This window comes from Salmo salar, chromosome 27 (assembly GCF_965601325.2).
Source record: "Salmo salar chromosome 27, fSalSal1, whole genome shotgun sequence".
Lineage (NCBI taxonomy): Eukaryota > Metazoa > Chordata > Actinopteri > Salmoniformes > Salmonidae > Salmo > Salmo salar.
In genome coordinates, this window is record NC_138317.1 from 16873522 (window position 1) to 16894545 (window position 21024).

At 38.4% G+C, this 21024-nt stretch overlaps 25 non-coding genes across 25 annotated transcripts; all 25 read right to left on the bottom strand.

Annotated features, from left to right (window-relative positions):
• Positions 1–336: 336 nt before the first annotated feature.
• On the bottom strand, positions 337–419 carry trnal-caa (transfer RNA leucine (anticodon CAA)). Its single transcript has one exon. It is a non-coding gene; the product is annotated as a tRNA-Leu (tRNA).
• Positions 420–1166: 747 nt separating this feature from the next.
• On the bottom strand, positions 1167–1249 carry trnal-uaa (transfer RNA leucine (anticodon UAA)). Its single transcript has one exon. It is a non-coding gene; the product is annotated as a tRNA-Leu (tRNA).
• Positions 1250–1996: 747 nt separating this feature from the next.
• trnal-uaa (transfer RNA leucine (anticodon UAA)) lies at positions 1997–2079 on the bottom strand. The gene has a single exon. It is a non-coding gene; the product is annotated as a tRNA-Leu (tRNA).
• A 746-nt stretch (positions 2080–2825) lies between these two features.
• On the bottom strand, positions 2826–2908 carry trnal-caa (transfer RNA leucine (anticodon CAA)). Its single transcript has one exon. It is a non-coding gene; the product is annotated as a tRNA-Leu (tRNA).
• Positions 2909–3655: 747 nt separating this feature from the next.
• trnal-caa (transfer RNA leucine (anticodon CAA)) lies at positions 3656–3738 on the bottom strand. Its single transcript has one exon. It is a non-coding gene; the product is annotated as a tRNA-Leu (tRNA).
• Positions 3739–4484: 746 nt separating this feature from the next.
• Positions 4485–4567, bottom strand: trnal-caa (transfer RNA leucine (anticodon CAA)). Its single transcript has one exon. It is a non-coding gene; the product is annotated as a tRNA-Leu (tRNA).
• Positions 4568–5314: 747 nt separating this feature from the next.
• trnal-uaa (transfer RNA leucine (anticodon UAA)) lies at positions 5315–5397 on the bottom strand. The gene has a single exon. It is a non-coding gene; the product is annotated as a tRNA-Leu (tRNA).
• Positions 5398–6144: 747 nt separating this feature from the next.
• trnal-uaa (transfer RNA leucine (anticodon UAA)) lies at positions 6145–6227 on the bottom strand. Its single transcript has one exon. It is a non-coding gene; the product is annotated as a tRNA-Leu (tRNA).
• Positions 6228–6974: 747 nt separating this feature from the next.
• trnal-caa (transfer RNA leucine (anticodon CAA)) lies at positions 6975–7057 on the bottom strand. Its single transcript has one exon. It is a non-coding gene; the product is annotated as a tRNA-Leu (tRNA).
• Positions 7058–7804: 747 nt separating this feature from the next.
• On the bottom strand, positions 7805–7887 carry trnal-caa (transfer RNA leucine (anticodon CAA)). Its single transcript has one exon. It is a non-coding gene; the product is annotated as a tRNA-Leu (tRNA).
• A 746-nt stretch (positions 7888–8633) lies between these two features.
• trnal-caa (transfer RNA leucine (anticodon CAA)) lies at positions 8634–8716 on the bottom strand. The gene has a single exon. It is a non-coding gene; the product is annotated as a tRNA-Leu (tRNA).
• A 747-nt stretch (positions 8717–9463) lies between these two features.
• On the bottom strand, positions 9464–9546 carry trnal-uaa (transfer RNA leucine (anticodon UAA)). The gene has a single exon. It is a non-coding gene; the product is annotated as a tRNA-Leu (tRNA).
• Positions 9547–10293: 747 nt separating this feature from the next.
• On the bottom strand, positions 10294–10376 carry trnal-caa (transfer RNA leucine (anticodon CAA)). The gene has a single exon. It is a non-coding gene; the product is annotated as a tRNA-Leu (tRNA).
• Positions 10377–11122: 746 nt separating this feature from the next.
• On the bottom strand, positions 11123–11205 carry trnal-uaa (transfer RNA leucine (anticodon UAA)). The gene has a single exon. It is a non-coding gene; the product is annotated as a tRNA-Leu (tRNA).
• Positions 11206–11952: 747 nt separating this feature from the next.
• trnal-caa (transfer RNA leucine (anticodon CAA)) lies at positions 11953–12035 on the bottom strand. The gene has a single exon. It is a non-coding gene; the product is annotated as a tRNA-Leu (tRNA).
• Positions 12036–12768: 733 nt separating this feature from the next.
• trnal-uaa (transfer RNA leucine (anticodon UAA)) lies at positions 12769–12851 on the bottom strand. Its single transcript has one exon. It is a non-coding gene; the product is annotated as a tRNA-Leu (tRNA).
• Positions 12852–13598: 747 nt separating this feature from the next.
• trnal-caa (transfer RNA leucine (anticodon CAA)) lies at positions 13599–13681 on the bottom strand. The gene has a single exon. It is a non-coding gene; the product is annotated as a tRNA-Leu (tRNA).
• A 746-nt stretch (positions 13682–14427) lies between these two features.
• Positions 14428–14510, bottom strand: trnal-caa (transfer RNA leucine (anticodon CAA)). The gene has a single exon. It is a non-coding gene; the product is annotated as a tRNA-Leu (tRNA).
• A 747-nt stretch (positions 14511–15257) lies between these two features.
• On the bottom strand, positions 15258–15340 carry trnal-uaa (transfer RNA leucine (anticodon UAA)). Its single transcript has one exon. It is a non-coding gene; the product is annotated as a tRNA-Leu (tRNA).
• Positions 15341–16087: 747 nt separating this feature from the next.
• On the bottom strand, positions 16088–16170 carry trnal-caa (transfer RNA leucine (anticodon CAA)). The gene has a single exon. It is a non-coding gene; the product is annotated as a tRNA-Leu (tRNA).
• A 746-nt stretch (positions 16171–16916) lies between these two features.
• On the bottom strand, positions 16917–16999 carry trnal-uaa (transfer RNA leucine (anticodon UAA)). The gene has a single exon. It is a non-coding gene; the product is annotated as a tRNA-Leu (tRNA).
• Positions 17000–17746: 747 nt separating this feature from the next.
• On the bottom strand, positions 17747–17829 carry trnal-uaa (transfer RNA leucine (anticodon UAA)). The gene has a single exon. It is a non-coding gene; the product is annotated as a tRNA-Leu (tRNA).
• A 747-nt stretch (positions 17830–18576) lies between these two features.
• On the bottom strand, positions 18577–18659 carry trnal-uaa (transfer RNA leucine (anticodon UAA)). The gene has a single exon. It is a non-coding gene; the product is annotated as a tRNA-Leu (tRNA).
• Positions 18660–19406: 747 nt separating this feature from the next.
• Positions 19407–19489, bottom strand: trnal-uaa (transfer RNA leucine (anticodon UAA)). The gene has a single exon. It is a non-coding gene; the product is annotated as a tRNA-Leu (tRNA).
• Positions 19490–20236: 747 nt separating this feature from the next.
• Positions 20237–20319, bottom strand: trnal-uaa (transfer RNA leucine (anticodon UAA)). The gene has a single exon. It is a non-coding gene; the product is annotated as a tRNA-Leu (tRNA).
• Positions 20320–21024: the final 705 nt, after the last annotated feature.

Genomic DNA, 21024 nt, shown 5'->3' on the forward strand with positions numbered 1-21024 from the left:
GTAAATAGAGTACGATCAAGAGCCCAGTGAAATTGGAATGAGGAGCACACAGTCAGTTTTTTTGGCTTTGAGCCAGACAATGTCTAAACGAGACTTGTTGACATCCAAATCAAACTTAATACAAGAATAGGGTTTCGAAGCAAGAAGAACAACAATTGAGTTGATAATGACTCTAACACCTTAACCACTCAGCCATCTTTTGTGTTTTTAAAGGATAAACACTTGCTGAGTCAAGTCGGAATATGGGAAACAAAGTCAATTCTTTCAGCTTTGATCCAAAAAAATGTCCAATGAGTGAAAGGTCAATTGATAACATCTGAATCAAAGACAAACTTCTACCAGGAGTGGGGATCGAACCCACGAGGACATATGTCCATTAGATCTTGAGTCCAACGCCTTAACCTCTCGGCCATCCTGGTGTAAAGAGCACAACATTAAGGGCCCAGTCAAAATGGAATAAGGAGCACACAGTCAGATCTTTTGGCTTTGATCCAGACAATATGTAAATAAAACTTGACTACATCCAAATCAAACGTTCTACCAGATGTAGGTTTCTTACCAACAAGAACATTTTTATTTCGATCATGATTCTAATGCCTTTAACACACTGCCATCCAGGTGTTTCTAAAAGATTAACAAGAGATGAGTCAAAATGGAAGAACTTTTCATTGTCATTTCTTTCAGATTCGATCCACGCTAAATGTAAATGAGTGAAAGGAGGGTTGATTACATCTAAAGTAAACTTTTTCCAGGAATGGGGTTGATACCCATGAGAACATACTGCTCATCTGATTTTTATTCCAACGTCAAAACCACTCAGCCATCCTGGTGTAAATAAAATACGATCAAGATCCCAGTGAAATTGGCTTGAGGAGCACACAGTCAGTTATTTTGGCTTTGAGCCAGACAATATCTAAACGAGACTTGTTGACATCCAAATCAAACTTAATACAAGAATGGGGTTTCGAAGCAAGAAGAACATCAATTGAGTTGATAATGACTCTAACACCTTAACCACTCAGCCATCTTTTGTGTTTTTAAAGGATTAACACTTGCTGAGTCAAGTCGGAATATGGGAAACAAAGTCAATTCTTTCAGCTTTGATCCAAACAAATTTCCAATGAGTGGAAGGACAATTGACAAAATCCAAATCAAAGACAAACTTCTACCAGGAGTGGGGTTCGAACCCACGAGGACATATGTCCATTGCATCTTAAGTCTAACGCCTTAACCTCTCGGCCATCCTGGTGTAACGAACACAACATCAAGGGCCCAGTCAAAATGGAATAAGGAGCACACAGTCAGATTTTTTGCCTTTGATCCAGACAATATGTAAATGAAACTTGATTACATCCAAATCAAACATTCTACCAGATGTAGATTTCGAACCAACAAGAACATTTTAATTTTGATCATGAGTCTAACGCCTTAAACACACTGCCATCCAGGTGTTTCTAAAAGATTAACAAGAGCTGAGTCAAAATGGAAGAACTTTTCATTGTCATTTCTTTCAGATTCGATCCACGCTAAATGTAAAAGAGTGAAAGGAGGGTTGATTACATCCAAAGTAAACTTTTTCAAGGAATGGGGTTGGAACCCACAAGAACATACTGTTCATTGGACTTTAATTCCAATGTCTAAACCACTCAGCCATCCTGGTGTAAATAGAGTACGATCAAGAGCCCAGTGAAATTGGAATGAGGAGCACACAGTCAGTTTTTTTGGCTTTGAGCCAGACAATATCTAAACGAGACTTGTTGACATCCAAATCAAACTTAATACAAGAATAGGGTTTCGAAGCAAGAAGAACAACAATTGAGTTGATAATGACTCTAACACCTTAACCACTCAGCCATCTTTTGTGTTTTTAAAGGATAAACACTTGCTGAGTCAAGTCGGAATATGGGAAACAAAGTCAATTCTTTCAGCTTTGATCCAAAAAAATGTCCAATGAGTGAAAGGTCAATTGATAACATCTGAATCAAAGACAAACTTCTACCAGGAGTGGGGATCGAACCCACGAGGACATATGTCCATTGGATCTTAAGTCCAACGCCTTAACCTCTCGGCCATCCTGGTGTAAAGATCACAACATCAAGGGCCCAGTCAAAATGGAATAAGGAGCACACAGTCAGATTTTTTGCCTTTGATCCAGACAATATGTAAATGAAACTTGACTACATCCAAATCAAACGTTCTACCAGATGTAGGTTTCGAACCAACAAGAACATTTTAATTTTGATCAAGAGTCTAACGCCTTAAACACACTTCCATCCAGGTGTTTCTAAAAGATTAACAAGAGCTGAGTCAAAATGGAAGAACTTTTCATTGTCATTTCTTTCAGATTCGATCCACGCTAAATGTAAAAGAGTGAAAGGAGGGTTGATTACATCCAAAGTAAACTTTTTCCAGGAATGGGGTTGGTACCCACAAGAACATACTGTTCATTGGACTTTAATTCCAATGTCTAAACCACTCAGCCATCCTGGTGTAAATAGAGTACGATCAAGAGCCCAGTGAAATTGGAATGAGGAGCACACAGTCAGTTTTTTTGGCTTTGAGCCAGACAATATCTAAACGAGACTTGTTGACATCCAAATCAAACTTAATACAAGAATAGGGTTTCGAAGCAAGAAGAACAACAATTGAGTTGATAATGACTCTAACACCTTAACCACTCAGCCATCTTTTGTGTTTTTAAAGGATAAACACTTGCTGAGTCAAGTCGGAATATGGGAAACAAAGTCAATTCTTTCAGCTTTGATCCAAAAAAATGTCCAATGAGTGAAAGGTCAATTGATAACATCTGAATCAAAGACAACTTCTACCAGGAGTGGGGATCGAACCCACGAGGACATATGTCCATTAGATCTTGAGTCCAACTCCTTAACCTCTCGGCCATCCTGGTGTAAAGAGCACAAAATCAAAGGCCCAGTCAAAATGGAATAAGGAGCACACAGTCAGATCTTTTGGGTTTGATCCAGACAATATGTAAATAAAACTTGACTACATCCAAATCAAACGTTCTGCCAGATGTAGGTTTCTTACAAACAATAATTGTTTTATTTCGATCATGAGTCTAACGCCTTTAACACACTGCCATCCAGGTGTTTCTAAAAGATTAACAAGAGCTGAGTCAAAATGGAAGAACTTGTCATAGTCATTTCTTTCAGATTTGATCCACGCTAAATGTAAATGAGTGAAAGGAGGGCTGTTTACATCCAAAGTCAACTTTTTCCAGGAATGGGGTTGGTACCCATGAGAACATACTGTTCATTGGATTTTTATTCCAACGTCAAAACCACTCAGCCATCCTGGTGTAAATAAAGTACGATCAAGATCCCAGTGAAATTGGAATGAGGAGCACACAGTCAGTTATTTTGGCTTTGAGCCAGACAATATCTAAACGAGACTTGTTGACATCCAAATCAAACTTAATACAAGAATGGGGTTTCGAAGCAAGAAGAACATCAATTGAGTTGATAATGACTCTAACACCTTAACCACTCAGCCATCTTTTGTGTTTTTAAAGGATAAACACTTGCTGAGTCAAGTCGGAATATGGGAAACAAAGTCAATTCTTTCAGCTTTGATCCAAAAAAATGTCCAATGAGTGAAAGGTCAATTGATAACATCTGAATCAAAGACAAACTTCTACCAGGAGTGGGGATCGAACCCACGAGGACATATGTCCATTAGATCTTGAGTCCAACGCCTTAACTTCTAGGCCATCCTGGTGTAAAGAGCACAACATTAAGGGCCCAGTCAAAATGGAATAAGGAGCACACAGTCAGATCTTTTGGCTTTGATCCAGACAATATGTAAATAAAACTTGACTACATCCAAATCAAACGTTCTACCAGATGTAGGTTTCTTACCAACAAGAACATTTTTATTTCAATGATGATTCTAATGCCTTTAACACACTGCCATCCAGGTGTTTCTAAAAGATTAACAAGAGCTGAGTCAAAATGGAAGAACTTTTCATTGTCATTTCTTTCAGATTCGATCCACGCTAAATGTAAATGAGTGAAAGGAGGGTTGATTACATCTAAAGTAAACTTTTTCCAGGAATGGGGTTGATACCCATGAGAACATACTGCTCATCTGATTTTTATTCCAACGTCAAAACCACTCAGCCATCCTGGTATAATAAAATACGATCAAGATCCCAGTGAAATTGGCTTGAGGAGCACACAGTCAGTTATTTTGGCTTTGAGCCAGACAATATCTAAACGAGACTTGTTGACATCCAAATCAAACTTAATACAAGAATGGGGTTTCGAAGCAAGAAGAACATCAATTGAGTTGATAATGACTCTAACACCTTAACCACTCAGCCATCTTTTGTGTTTTTAAAGGATAAACACTTGCTGAGTCAAGTCGGAATATGGGAAACAAAGTCAATTCTTTCAGCTTTGATCCAAAAAAATGTCCAATGAGTGAAAGGTCAATTGATAACATCTGAATCAAAGACAAACTTCTACCAGGAGTGGGGATCGAACCCACGAGGACATATGTCCATTAGATCTTGAGTCCAACGCCTTAACCTCTCGGCCATCCTGGTGTAAAGAGCACAACATTAAGGGCCCAGTCAAAATGGAATAAGGAGCACACAGTCAGATCTTTTGGCTTTGATCCAGACAATATGTAAATAAAACTTGACTACATCCAAATCAAACGTTCTACCAGATGTAGGTTTCTTACCAACAAGAACATTTTTATTTCGATCATGATTCTAATGCCTTTAACACACTGCCATCCAGGTGTTTATAAAAGATTAACAAGAGCTGAGTCAAAATGGAAGAACTTTTCATTGTCATTTCTTTCAGATTCGATCCACGCTAAATGTAAATGAGTGAAAGGAGGGTTGATTACATCTAAAGTAAACTTTTTCCAGGAATGGGGTTGATACCCATGAGAACATACTGCTCATCTGATTTTTATTCCAACGTCAAAACCACTCAGCCATCCTGGTGTAAATAAAATACGATCAAGATCCCAGTGAAATTGGCTTGAGGAGCACACAGTCAGTTATTTTGGCTTTGAGCCAGACAATATCTAAACGAGACTTGTTGACATCCAAATCAAACTTAATACAAGAATGGGGTTTCGAAGCAAGAAGAACATCAATTGAGTTGATAATGACTCTAACACCTTAACCACTCAGCCATCTTTTGTGTTTTTAAAGGATTAAGACTTGCTGAGTCAAGTCGGAATATGGGAAACAAAGTCAATTCTTTCAGCTTTGATCCAAACAAATTTCCAATGAGTGGAAGGACAATTGACAAAATCCAAATCAAAGACAAACTTCTACCAGGAGTGGGGTTCGAACCCACGAGGACATATGTCCATTGCATCTTAAGTCTAACGCCTTAACCTCTCGGCCATCCTGGTGTAACGAACACAACATCAAGGGCCCAGTCAAAATGGAATAAGGAGCACACAGTCAGATTTTTTGCCTTTGATCCAGACAATATGTAAATGAAACTTGATTACATCCAAATCAAACATTCTACCAGATGTAGATTTCGAACCAACAAGAACATTTTAATTTTGATCATGAGTCTAACGCCTTAAACACACTGCCATCCAGGTGTTTCTAAAAGATTAACAAGAGCTGAGTCAAAATGGAAGAACTTTTCATTGTCATTTCTTTCAGATTCGATCCACGCTAAATGTAAAAGAGTGAAAGGAGGGTTGATTACATCCAAAGTAAACTTTTTCCAGGAATGGGGTTGGTACCCACAAGAACATACTGTTCATTGGACTTTAATTCCAATGTCTAAACCACTCAGCCATCCTGGTGTAAATAGAGTACGATCAAGAGCCCAGTGAAATTGGAATGAGGAGCACACAGTCAGTTTTTGTGGCTTTGAGCCAGACAATATCTAAACGAGACTTGTTGACATCCAAATCAAACTTAATACAAGAATAGGGTTTCGAAGCAAGAAGAACAACAATTGAGTTGATAATGACTCTAACACCTTAACCACTCAGCCATCTTTTGTGTTTTTAAAGGATAAACACTTGCTGAGTCAAGTCGGAATATGGGAAACAAAGTCAATTCTTTCAGCTTTGATCCAAAAAAATGTCCAATGAGTGAAAGGTCAATTGATAACATCTGAATCAAAGACAAACTTCTACCAGGAGTGGGGATCGAACCGACGAGGACATATGTCCATTGGATCTTAAGTCCAACGCCTTAACCTCTCGGCCATCCTGGTGTAAAGATCACAACATCAAGGGCCCAGTCAAAATGGAATAAGGAGCACACAGTCAGATTTTTTGCCTTTGATCCAGACAATATGTAAATGAAACTTGATTACATCCAAATCAAACATTCTACCAGATGTAGATTTCGAACCAACAAGAACATTTTAATTTTGATCAAGAGTCTAACGCCTTAAACACACTTCCATCCAGGTGTTTCTAAAAGATTAACAAGAGCTGAGTCAAAATGGAAGAACTTTTCATTGTCATTTCTTTCAGATTCGATCCACGCTAAATGTAAAAGAGTGAAAGGAGGGTTGATTACATCCAAAGTAAACTTTTTCCAGGAATGGGGTTGGTACCCACAAGAACATACTGTTCATTGGACTTTAATTCCAATGTCTAAACCACTCAGCCATCCTGGTGTAAATAGAGTACGATCAAGAGCCCAGTGAAATTGGAATGAGGAGCACACAGTCAGTTTTTTTGGCTTTGAGCCAGACAATGTCTAAACGAGACTTGTTGACATCCAAATCAAACTTAATACAAGAATAGGGTTTCGAAGCAAGAAGAACAACAATTGAGTTGATAATGACTCTAACACCTTAACCACTCAGCCATCTTTTGTGTTTTTAAAGGATAAACACTTGCTGAGTCAAGTCGGAATATGGGAAACAAAGTCAATTCTTTCAGCTTTGATCCAAAAAAATGTCCAATGAGTGAAAGGTCAATTGATAACATCTGAATCAAAGACAAACTTCTACCAGGAGTGGGGATCGAACCCACGAGGACATATGTCCATTAGATCTTGAGTCCAACGCCTTAACCTCTCGGCCATCCTGGTGTAAAGAGCACAACATTAAGGGCCCAGTCAAAATGGAATAAGGAGCACACAGTCAGATCTTTTGGCTTTGATCCAGACAATATGTAAATAAAACTTGACTACATCCAAATCAAACGTTCTACCAGATGTAGGTTTCTTACCAACAAGAACATTTTTATTTCGATCATGATTCTAATGCCTTTAACACACTGCCATCCAGGTGTTTCTAAAAGATTAACAAGAGCTGAGTCAAAATGGAAGAACTTTTCATTGTCATTTCTTTCAGATTCGATCCACGCTAAATGTAAAAGAGTGAAAGGAGGGTTGATTACATCCAAAGTAAACTTTTTCCAGGAATGGGGTTGGTACCCACAAGAACATACTGTTCATTGGACTTTAATTCCAATGTCTAAACCACTCAGCCATCCTGGTGTAAATAGAGTACGATCAAGAGCCCAGTGAAATTGGAATGAGGAGCACACAGTCAGTTTTTTTGGCTTTGAGCCAGACAATATCTAAACGAGACTTGTTGACATCCAAATCAAACTTAATACAAGAATAGGGTTTCGAAGCAAGAAGAACAACAATTGAGTTGATAATGACTCTAACACCTTAACCACTCAGCCATCTTTTGTGTTTTTAAAGGATAAACACTTGCTGAGTCAAGTCGGAATATGGGAAACAAAGTCAATTCTTTCAGCTTTGATCCAAAAAAATGTCCAATGAGTGAAAGGTCAATTGATAACATCTGAATCAAAGACAAACTTCTACCAGGAGTGGGGATCGAACCCACGAGGACATATGTCCATTAGATCTTGAGTCCAACGCCTTAACTTCTAGGCCATCCTGGTGTAAAGAGCACAACATTAAGGGCCCAGTCAAAATGGAATAAGGAGCACACAGTCAGATCTTTTGGCTTTGATCCAGACAATATGTAAATAAAACTTGACTACATCCAAATCAAACGTTCTACCAGATGTAGGTTTCTTACCAACAAGAACATTTTTATTTCAATGATGATTCTAATGCCTTTAACACACTGCCATCCAGGTGTTTCTAAAAGATTAACAAGAGCTGAGTCAAAATGGAAGAACTTTTCATTGTCATTTCTTTCAGATTCGATCCACGCTAAATGTAAATGAGTGAAAGGAGGGTTGATTACATCTAAAGTAAACTTTTTCCAGGAATGGGGTTGATACCCATGAGAACATACTGCTCATCTGATTTTTATTCCAACGTCAAAACCACTCAGCCATCCTGGTATAATAAAATACGATCAAGATCCCAGTGAAATTGGCTTGAGGAGCACACAGTCAGTTATTTTGGCTTTGAGCCAGACAATATCTAAACGAGACTTGTTGACATCCAAATCAAACTTAATACAAGAATGGGGTTTCGAAGCAAGAAGAACATCAATTGAGTTGATAATGACTCTAACACCTTAACCACTCAGCCATCTTTTGTGTTTTTAAAGGATAAACACTTGCTGAGTCAAGTCGGAATATGGGAAACAAAGTCAATTCTTTCAGCTTTGATCCAAAAAAATGTCCAATGAGTGAAAGGTCAATTGATAACATCTGAATCAAAGACAAACTTCTACCAGGAGTGGGGATCGAACCCACGAGGACATATGTCCATTAGATCTTGAGTCCAACGCCTTAACCTCTCGGCCATCCTGGTGTAAAGAGCACAACATTAAGGGCCCAGTCAAAATGGAATAAGGAGCACACAGTCAGATCTTTTGGCTTTGATCCAGACAATATGTAAATAAAACTTGACTACATCCAAATCAAACGTTCTACCAGATGTAGGTTTCTTACCAACAAGAACATTTTTATTTCGATCATGATTCTAATGCCTTTAACACACTGCCATCCAGGTGTTTCTAAAAGATTAACAAGAGCTGAGTCAAAATGGAAGAACTTTTCATTGTCATTTCTTTCAGATTCGATCCACGCTAAATGTAAATGAGTGAAAGGAGGGTTGATTACATCTAAAGTAAACTTTTTCCAGGAATGGGGTTGATACCCATGAGAACATACTGCTCATCTGATTTTTATTCCAACGTCAAAACCACTCAGCCATCCTGGTGTAAATAAAATACGATCAAGATCCCAGTGAAATTGGCTTGAGGAGCACACAGTCAGTTATTTTGGCTTTGAGCCAGACAATATCTAAACGAGACTTGTTGACATCCAAATCAAACTTAATACAAGAATGGGGTTTCGAAGCAAGAAGAACATCAATTGAGTTGATAATGACTCTAACACCTTAACCACTCAGCCATCTTTTGTGTTTTTAAAGGATTAAGACTTGCTGAGTCAAGTCGGAATATGGGAAACAAAGTCAATTCTTTCAGCTTTGATCCAAACAAATTTCCAATGAGTGGAAGGACAATTGACAAAATCCAAATCAAAGACAAACTTCTACCAGGAGTGGGGTTCGAACCCACGAGGACATATGTCCATTGCATCTTAAGTCTAACGCCTTAACCTCTCGGCCATCCTGGTGTAAAGATCACAACATCAAGGGCCCAGTCAAAATGGAATAAGGAGCACACAGTCAGATTTTTTGCCTTTGATCCAGACAATATGTAAATGAAACTTGACTACATCCAAATCAAACGTTCTACCAGATGTAGGTTTCGAACCAACAAGAACATTTTAATTTTGATCAAGAGTCTAACGCCTTAAACACACTTCCATCCAGGTGTTTCTAAAAGATTAACAAGAGCTGAGTCAAAATGGAAGAACTTTTCATTGTCATTTCTTTCAGATTCGATCCACGCTAAATGTAAAAGAGTGAAAGGAGGGTTGATTACATCCAAAGTAAACTTTTTCCAGGAATGGGGTTGGTACCCACAAGAACATACTGTTCATTGGACTTTAATTCCAATGTCTAAACCACTCAGCCATCCTGGTGTAAATAGAGTACGATCAAGAGCCCAGTGAAATTGGAATGAGGAGCACACAGTCAGTTTTTTTGGCTTTGAGCCAGACAATATCTAAACGAGACTTGTTGACATCCAAATCAAACTTAATACAAGAATAGGGTTTCGAAGCAAGAAGAACAACAATTGAGTTGATAATGACTCTAACACCTTAACCACTCAGCCATCTTTTGTGTTTTTAAAGGATAAACACTTGCTGAGTCAAGTCGGAATATGGGAAACAAAGTCAATTCTTTCAGCTTTGATCCAAAAAAATGTCCAATGAGTGAAAGGTCAATTGATAACATCTGAATCAAAGACAAACTTCTACCAGGAGTGGGGATCGAACCCACGAGGACATATGTCCATTAGATCTTGAGTCCAACGCCTTAACCTCTCGGCCATCCTGGTGTAAAGAGCACAACATTAAGGGCCCAGTCAAAATGGAATAAGGAGCACACAGTCAGATCTTTTGGCTTTGATCCAGACAATATGTAAATAAAACTTGACTACATCCAAATCAAACGTTCTACCAGATGTAGGTTTCTTACCAACAAGAACATTTTTATTTCGATCATGATTCTAATGCCTTTAACACACTGCCATCCAGGTGTTTCTAAAAGATTAACAAGAGCTGAGTCAAAATGGAAGAACTTTTCATTGTCATTTCTTTCAGATTCGATCCACGCTAAATGTAAATGAGTGAAAGGAGGGTTGATTACATCTAAAGTAAACTTTTTCCAGGAATGGGGTTGATACCCATGAGAACATACTGCTCATCTGATTTTTATTCCAACGTCAAAACCACTCAGCCATCCTGGTATAATAAAATACGATCAAGATCCCAGTGAAATTGGCTTGAGGAGCACACAGTCAGTTATTTTGGCTTTGAGCCAGACAATATCTAAACGAGACTTGTTGACATCCAAATCAAACTTAATACAAGAATGGGGTTTCGAAGCAAGAAGAACATCAATTGAGTTGATAATGACTCTAACACCTTAACCACTCAGCCATCTTTTGTGTTTTTAAAGGATTAACACTTGCTGAGTCAAGTCGGAATATGGGAAACAAAGTCAATTCTTTCAGCTTTGATCCAAACAAATTTCCAATGAGTGGAAGGACAATTGACAAAATCCAAATCAAAGACAAACTTCTACCAGGAGTGGGGTTCGAACCCACGAGGACATATGTCCATTGCATCTTAAGTCTAACGCCTTAACCTCTCGGCCATCCTGGTGTAACGAACACAACATCAAGGGCCCAGTCAAAATGGAATAAGGAGCACACAGTCAGATTTTTTGCCTTTGATCCAGACAATATGTAAATGAAACTTGATTACATCCAAATCAAACGTTCTACCAGATGTAGATTTCGAACCAACAAGAACATTTTAATTTTGATCATGAGTCTAACGCCTTAAACACACTGCCATCCAGGTGTTTCTAAAAGATTAACAAAAGCTGAGTCAAAATGGAAGAACTTTTCATTGTCATTTCTTTCAGATTCGATCCACGCTAAATGTAAAAGAGTGAAAGGAGGGTTGATTACATCCAAAGTAAACTTTTTCCAGGAATGGGGTTGGTACCCACAAGAACATACTGTTCATTGGACTTTAATTCCAATGTCTAAACCACTCAGCCATCCTGGTGTAAATAGAGTACGATCAAGAGCCCAGTGAAATTGGAATGAGGAGCACACAGTCAGTTTTTTTGGCTTTGAGCCCGACAATATCTAAACGAGACTTGTTGACATCCAAATCAAACTTAATACAAGAATAGGGTTTCGAAGCAAGAAGAACAACAATTGAGTTGATAATGACTCTAACACCTTAACCACTCAGCCATCTTTTGTGTTTTTAAAGGATAAACACTTGCTGAGTCAAGTCGGAATATGGGAAACAAAGTCAATTCTTTCAGCTTTGATCCAAAAAAATGTCAAATGAGTGAAAGGTCAATTGATAACATCTGAATCAAAGACAAACTTCTACCAGGAGTGGGGATCGAACCCACGAGGACATATGTCCATTAGATCTTGAGTCCAACGCCTTAACCTCTCGGCCATCCTGGTGTAAAGAGCACAACATCAAGGGCCCAGTCAAAATGGAATAAGGAGCACACAGTCAGATTTTTTGCCTTTGATCCAGACAATATGTAAATGAAAGTTGATTACATCCAAATCAAACGTTCTACCAGATGTAGGTTTCGAACCAACAAGAACATTTTAATTTTGATCAAGAGTCTAACGCCATCCAGGTGTTTCTAAAAGATTAACAAGAGCTGAGTCAAAATGGAAGAACTTTTCATTGTCATTTCTTTCAGATTCGATCCAAGCTAAATGTAAAAGAGTGAAAGGAGGGTTGATTACATCCAAAGTAAACTTTTTCCAGGAATGGGGTTGGTACCCACAAGAACATACTGTTCATTGGTCTTTAATTCCAATGTCTAAACCACTCAGCCATCCTGGTGTAAATAGAGTACGATCAAGAGCCCAGTGAAATTGGAATGAGGAGCACACAGTCAGTTTTTTTGGCTTTGAGCCAGACAATATCTAAACGAGACTTGTTGACATCCAAATCAAACTTAATACAAGAATAGGGTTTCGAAGCAAGAAGAACAACAATTGAGTTGATAATGACTCTAACACCTTAACCACTCAGCCATCTTTTGTGTTTTTAAAGGATAAACACTTGCTGAGTCAAGTCGGAATATGGAAAACAAAGTCAATTCTTTCAGCTTTGATCCAAAAAAATGTCCAATGAGTGAAAGGTCAATTGATAACATCTGAATCTAAGACAAACTTCTACCAGGAGTGGGGATCGAACCCACGAGGACATATGTCCATTGGATCTTAAGTCCAACGCCTTAACCTCTCGGCCATCCTGGTGTAAAGATCACAACATCAAGGGCCCAGTCAAAATGGAATAAGGAGCACACAGTCAGATTTTTTGCCTTTGATCCAGACAATATGTAAATGAAACTTGATTACATCCAAATCAAACATTCTACCAGATGTAGATTTCGAACCAACAAGAACATTTTAATTTTGATCAAGAGTCTAACGCCTTAAACACACTTCCATCCAGGTGTTTCTAAAAGATTAACAAGAGCTGAGTCAAAATGGAAGAACTTTTCATTGTCATTTCTTTCAGATTCGATCCACGCTAAATGTAAAAGAGTGAAAGGAGGGTTGATTACATCCAAAGTAAACTTTTTCCAGGAATGGGGTTGGTACCCACAAGAACATACTGTTCATTGGACTTTAATTCCAATGTCTAAACCACTCAGCCATCCTGGTGTAAATAGAGTACGATCAAGAGCCCAGTGAAATTGGAATGAGGAGCACACAGTCAGTTTTTTTGGCTTTGAGCCAGACAATATCTAAACGAGACTTGTTGACATCCAAATCAAACTTAATACAAGAATAGGGTTTCGAAGCAAGAAGAACAACAATTGAGTTGATAATGACTCTAACACCTTAACCACTCAGCCATCTTTTGTGTTTTTAAAGGATAAACACTTGCTGAGTCAAGTCGGAATATGGGAAACAAAGTCAATTCTTTCAGCTTTGATCCAAAAAAATGTCCAATGAGTGAAAGGTCAATTGATAACATCTGAATCAAAGACAAACTTCTACCAGGAGTGGGGATCGAAACCACGAGGACATATGTCCATTAGATCTTGAGTCCAACGCCTTAACCTCTAGGCCATCCTGGTGTAAAGAGCACAACATTAAGGGCCCAGTCAAAATGGAATAAGGAGCACACAGTCAGATCTTTTGGCTTTGATCCAGACAATATGTAAATAAAACTTGACTACATCCAAATCAAACGTTCTACCAGATGTAGGTTTCTTACCAACAAGAACATTTTTATTTCGATGATGATTCTAATGCCTTTAACACACTGCCATCCAGGTGTTTCTAAAAGATTAACAAGAGCTGAGTCAAAATGGAAGAACTTTTCATTGTCATTTCTTTCAGATTCGATCCACGCTAAATGTAAATGAGTGAAAGGAGGGTTGATTACATCTAAAGTAAACTTTTTCCAGGAATGGGGTTGATACCCATGAGAACATACTGCTCATCTGATTTTTATTCCAACGTCAAAACCACTCAGCCATCCTGGTATAATAAAATACGATCAAGATCCCAGTGAAATTGGCTTGAGGAGCACACAGTCAGTTATTTTGGCTTTGAGCCAGACAATATCTAAACGAGACTTGTTGACATCCAAATCAAACTTAATACAAGAATGGGGTTTCGAAGCAAGAAGAACATCAATTGAGTTGATAATGACTCTAACACCTTAACCACTCAGCCATCTTTTGTGTTTTTAAAGGATAAACACTTGCTGAGTCAAGTCGGAATATGGGAAACAAAGTCAATTCTTTCAGCTTTGATCCAAAAAAATGTCCAATGAGTGAAAGGTCAATTGATAACATCTGAATCAAAGACAAACTTCTACCAGGAGTGGGGATCGAACCCACGAGGACATATGTCCATTAGATCTTGAGTCCAACGCCTTAACCTCTCGGCCATCCTGGTGTAAAGAGCACAACATTAAGGGCCCAGTCAAAATGGAATAAGGAGCACACAGTCAGATCTTTTGGCTTTGATCCAGACAATATGTAAATAAAACTTGACTACATCCAAATCAAACGTTCTACCAGATGTAGGTTTCTTACCAACAAGAACATTTTTATTTCGATCATGATTCTAATGCCTTTAACACACTGCCATCCAGGTGTTTCTAAAAGATTAACAAGAGCTGAGTCAAAATGGAAGAACTTTTCATTGTCATTTCTTTCAGATTCGATCCACGCTAAATGTAAATGAGTGAAAGGAGGGTTGATTACATCTAAAGTAAACTTTTTCCAGGAATGGGGTTGATACCCATGAGAACATACTGCTCATCTGATTTTTATTCCAACGTCAAAACCACTCAGCCATCCTGGTGTAAATAAAATACGATCAAGATCCCAGTGAAATTGGCTTGAGGAGCACACAGTCAGTTATTTTGGCTTTGAGCCAGACAATATCTAAACGAGACTTGTTGACATCCAAATCAAACTTAATACAAGAATGGGGTTTCGAAGCAAGAAGAACATCAATTGAGTTGATAATGACTCTAACACCTTAACCACTCAGCCATCTTTTGTGTTTTTAAAGGATTAACACTTGCTGAGTCAAGTCGGAATATGGGAAACAAAGTCAATTCTTTCAGCTTTGATCCAAACAAATTTCCAATGAGTGGAAGGACAATTGACAAAATCCAAATCAAAGACAAACTTCTACCAGGAGTGGGGTTCGAACCCACGAGGACATATGTCCATTGCATCTTAAGTCTAACGCCTTAACCTCTCGGCCATCCTGGTGTAAAGATCACAACATCAAGGGCCCAGTCAAAATGGAATAAGGAGCACACAGTCAGATTTTTTGCCTTTGATCCAGACAATATGTAAATGAAACTTGACTACATCCAAATCAAACGTTCTACCAGATGTAGGTTTCGAACCAACAAGAACATTTTAATTTTGATCAAGAGTCTAACGCCTTAAACACACTTCCATCCAGGTGTTTCTAAAAGATTAACAAGAGCTGAGTCAAAATGGAAGAACTTTTCATTGTCATTTCTTTCAGATTCGATCCACGCTAAATGTAAAAGAGTGAAAGGAGGGTTGATTACATCCAAAGTAAACTTTTTCCAGGAATGGGGTTGGTACCCACAAGAACATACTGTTCATTGGACTTTAATTCCAATGTCTAAACCACTCAGCCATCCTGGTGTAAATAGAGTACGATCAAGAGCCCAGTGAAATTGGAATGAGGAGCACACAGTCAGTTTTTTTGGCTTTGAGCCAGACAATATCTAAACGAGACTTGTTGACATCCAAATCAAACTTAATACAAGAATAGGGTTTCGAAGCAAGAAGAACAACAATTGAGTTGATAATGACTCTAACACCTTAACCACTCAGCCATCTTTTGTGTTTTTAAAGGATAAACACTTGCTGAGTCAAGTCGGAATATGGGAAACAAAGTCAATTCTTTCAGCTTTGATCCAAAAAAATGTCCAATGAGTGAAAGGTCAATTGATAACATCTGAATCAAAGACAAACTTCTACCAGGAGTGGGGATCGAACCCACGAGGACATATGTCCATTAGATCTTGAGTCCAACGCCTTAACCTCTCGGCCATCCTGGTGTAAAGAGCACAACATTAAGGGCCCAGTCAAAATGGAATAAGGAGCACACAGTCAGATCTTTTGGCTTTGATCCAGACAATATGTAAATAAAACTTGACTACATCCAAATCAAACGTTCTACCAGATGTAGGTTTCTTACCAACAAGAACATTTTTATTTCGATCATGATTCTAATGCCTTTAACACACTGCCATCCAGGTGTTTCTAAAAGATTAACAAGAGCTGAGTCAAAATGGAAGAACTTTTCATTGTCATTTCTTTCAGATTCGATCCACGCTAAATGTAAATGAGTGAAAGGAGGGTTGATTACATCTAAAGTAAACTTTTTCCAGGAATGGGGTTGATACCCATGAGAACATACTGCTCATCTGATTTTTATTCCAACGTCAAAACCACTCAGCCATCCTGGTATAATAAAATACGATCAAGATCCCAGTGAAATTGGCTTGAGGAGCACACAGTCAGTTATTTTGGCTTTGAGCCAGACAATATCTAAACGAGACTTGTTGACATCCAAATCAAACTTAATACAAGAATGGGGTTTCGAAGCAAGAAGAACATCAATTGAGTTGATAATGACTCTAACACCTTAACCACTCAGCCATCTTTTGTGTTTTTAAAGGATTAACACTTGCTGAGTCAAGTCGGAATATGGGAAACAAAGTCAATTCTTTCAGCTTTGATCCAAACAAATTTCCAATGAGTGGAAGGACAATTGACAAAATCCAAATCAAAGACAAACTTCTACCAGGAGTGGGGTTCGAACCCACGAGGACATATGTCCATTGCATCTTAAGTCTAACGCCTTAACCTCTCGGCCATCCTGGTGTAACGAACACAACATCAAGGGCCCAGTCAAAATGGAATAAGGAGCACACAGTCAGATTTTTTGCCTTTGATCCAGACAATATGTAAATGAAACTTGATTACATCCAAATCAAACGTTCTACCAGATGTAGATTTCGAACCAACAAGAACATTTTAATTTTGATCATGAGTCTAACGCCTTAAACACACTGCCATCCAGGTGTTTCTAAAAGATTAACAAGAGCTGAGTCAAAATGGAAGAACTTTTCATTGTCATTTCTTTCAGATTCGATCCACGCTAAATGTAAAAGAGTGAAAGGAGGGTTGATTACATCCAAAGTAAACTTTTTCCAGGAATGGGGTTGGTACCCACAAGAACATACTGTTCATTGGACTTTAATTCCAATGTCTAAACCACTCAGCCATCCTGGTGTAAATAGAGTACGATCAAGAGCCCAGTGAAATTGGAATGAGGAGCACACAGTCAGTTTTTTTGGCTTTGAGCCCGACAATATCTAAACGAGACTTGTTGACATCCAAATCAAACTTAATACAAGAATAGGGTTTCGAAGCAAGAAGAACAACAATTGAGTTGATAATGACTCTAACACCTTAACCACTCAGCCATCTTTTGTGTTTTTAAAGGATAAACACTTGCTGAGTCAAGTCGGAATATGGGAAACAAAGTCAATTCTTTCAGCTTTGATCCCAAAAAATATCCAATGAGTGAAAGGTCAATTGATAACATCCGAATCAAAGACAAACTTCTACCAGGAGTGGGGTTCGACCCCACGAGGACATATGTCCATTGGATCTTAAGTCCAACGCCTTAACCTCTCGGCCATCCTGGTGTAAAGATCACAACATCAAGGGCCCAGTCAAAATGGAATAAGGAGCACACAGTCAGATTTTTTGCCTTTGATCCAGACAATATGTAAATGAAAGTTGATTACATCCAAATCAAACATTCTACCAGATGTAGATTTCGAACCAACAAGAACATTTTAATTTTGATCAAGAGTCTAACGCCTTAAACACATTTCCATCCAGGTGTTTCTAAAAGATTAACAAGAGCTGAGTCAAAATGGAAGAACTTTTCATTGTCATTTCTTTCAGATTCGATCCACGCTAAATGTAAAAGAGTGAAAGGAGGGTTGATTACATCCAAAGTAAACTTTTTCCAGGAATGGGGTTGGTACCCACAAGAACATACTGTTCATTGGACTTTAATTCCAATGTCTAAACCACTCAGCCATCCTGGTGTAAATAGAGTACGATCAAGAGCCCAGTGAAATTGGAATGAGGAGCACACAGTCAGTTTTTTTGGCTTTGAGCCCGACAATATCTAAACGAGACTTGTTGACATCCAAATCAAACTTAATACAAGAATAGGGTTTCGAAGCAAGAAGAACAACAATTGAGTTGATAATGACTCTAACACCTTAACCACTCAGCCATCTTTTGTGTTTTTAAAGGATAAACACTTGCTGAGTCAAGTCGGAATATGGGAAACAAAGTCAATTCTTTCAGCTTTGATCCCAAAAAATATCCAATGAGTGAAAGGTCAATTGATAACATCCGAATCAAAGACAAACTTCTACCAGGAGTGGGGTTCGACCCCACGAGGACATATGTCCATTGGATCTTAAGTCCAACGCCTTAACCTCTCGGCCATCCTGGTGTAAAGATCACAACATCAAGGGCCCAGTCAAAATGGAATAAGGAGCACACAGTCAGATTTTTTGCCTTTGATCCAGACAATATGTAAATGAAAGTTGATTACATCCAAATCAAACATTCTACCAGATGTAGATTTCGAACCAACAAGAACATTTTAATTTTGATCAAGAGTCTAACGCCTTAAACACACTTCCATCCAGGTGTTTCTAAAAGATTAACAAGAGCTGAGTCAAAATGGAAGAACTTTTCATTGTCATTTCTTTCAGATTCGATCCACGCTAAATGTAAAAGAGTGAAAGGAGGGTTGATTACATCCAAAGTAAACTTTTTCCAGGAATGGGGTTGGTACCCACAAGAACATACTGTTCATTGGACTTTAATTCCAATGTCTAAACCACTCAGCCATCCTGGTGTAAATAGAGTACGATCAAGAGCCCAGTGAAATTGGAATGAGGAGCACACAGTCAGTTTTTTTGGCTTTGAGCCAGACAATATCTAAACGAGACTTGTTGACATCCAAATCAAACTTAATACAAGAATAGGGTTTCGAAGCAAGAAGAACAACAATTGAGTTGATAATGACTCTAACACCTTAACCACTCAGCCATCTTTTGTGTTTTTAAAGGATAAACACTTGCTGAGTCAAGTCGGAATATGGGAAACAAAGTCAATTCTTTCAGCTTTGATCCAAACAAATTTCCAATGAGTGGAAGGACAATTGACAAAATCCAAATCAAAGACAAACTTCTACCAGGAGTGGGGTTCGAACCCACGAGGACATATGTCCATTGCATCTTAAGTCTAACGCCTTAACCTCTCGGCCATCCTGGTGTAACGAACACAACATCAAGGGCCCAGTCAAAATGGAATAAGGAGCACACAGTCAGATTTTTTGCCTTTGATCCAGACAATATGTAAATGAAACTTGATTACATCCAAATCAAACGTTCTACCAGATGTAGATTTCGAACCAACAAGAACATTTTAATTTTGATCATGAGTCTAACGCCTTAAACACACTGCCATCCAGGTGTTTCTAAAAGATTAACAAGAGCTGAGTCAAAATGGAAGAACTTTTCATTGTCATTTCTTTCAGATTCGATCCACGCTAAATGTAAAAGAGTGAAAGGAGGGTTGATTACATCCAAAGTAAACTTTTTCCAGGAATGGGGTTGGTACCCACAAGAACATACTGTTCATTGGACTTTAATTCCAATGTCTAAACCACTCAGCCATCCTGGTGTAAATAGAGTACGATCAAGAGCCCAGTGAAATTGGAATGAGGAGCACACAGTCAGTTTTTTTGGCTTTGAGCCCGACAATATCTAAACGAGACTTGTTGACATCCAAATCAAACTTAATACAAGAATAGGGTTTCGAAGCAAGAAGAACAACAATTGAGTTGATAATGACTCTAACACCTTAACCACTCAGCCATCTTTTGTGTTTTTAAAGGATAAACACTTGCTGAGTCAAGTCGGAATATGGGAAACAAAGTCAATTCTTTCAGCTTTGATCCCAAAAAATATCCAATGAGTGAAAGGTCAATTGATAACATCCGAATCAAAGACAAACTTCTACCAGGAGTGGGGTTCGACCCCACGAGGACATATGTCCATTGGATCTTAAGTCCAACGCCTTAACCTCTCGGCCATCCTGGTGTAAAGATCACAACATCAAGGGCCCAGTCAAAATGGAATAAGGAGCACACAGTCAGATTTTTTGCCTTTGATCCAGACAATATGTAAATGAAAGTTGATTACATCCAAATCAAACATTCTACCAGATGTAGATTTCGAACCAACAAGAACATTTTAATTTTGATCAAGAGTCTAACGCCTTAAACACATTTCCATCCAGGTGTTTCTAAAAGATTAACAAGAGCTGAGTCAAAATGGAAGAACTTTTCATTGTCATTTCTTTCAGATTCGATCCACGCTAAATGTAAAAGAGTGAAAGGAGGGTTGATTACATCCAAAGTAAACTTTTTCCAGGAATGGGGTTGGTACCCACAAGAACATACTGTTCATTGGACTTTAATTCCAATGTCTAAACCACTCAGCCATCCTGGTGTAAATAGAGTACGATCAAGAGCCCAGTGAAATTGGAATGAGGAGCACACAGTCAGTTTTTTTGGCTTTGAGCCCGACAATATCTAAACGAGACTTGTTGACATCCAAATCAAACTTAATACAAGAATAGGGTTTCGAAGCAAGAAGAACAACAATTGAGTTGATAATGACTCTAACACCTTAACCACTCAGCCATCTTTTGTGTTTTTAAAGGATAAACACTTGCTGAGTCAAGTCGGAATATGGGAAACAAAGTCAATTCTTTCAGCTTTGATCCCAAAAAATATCCAATGA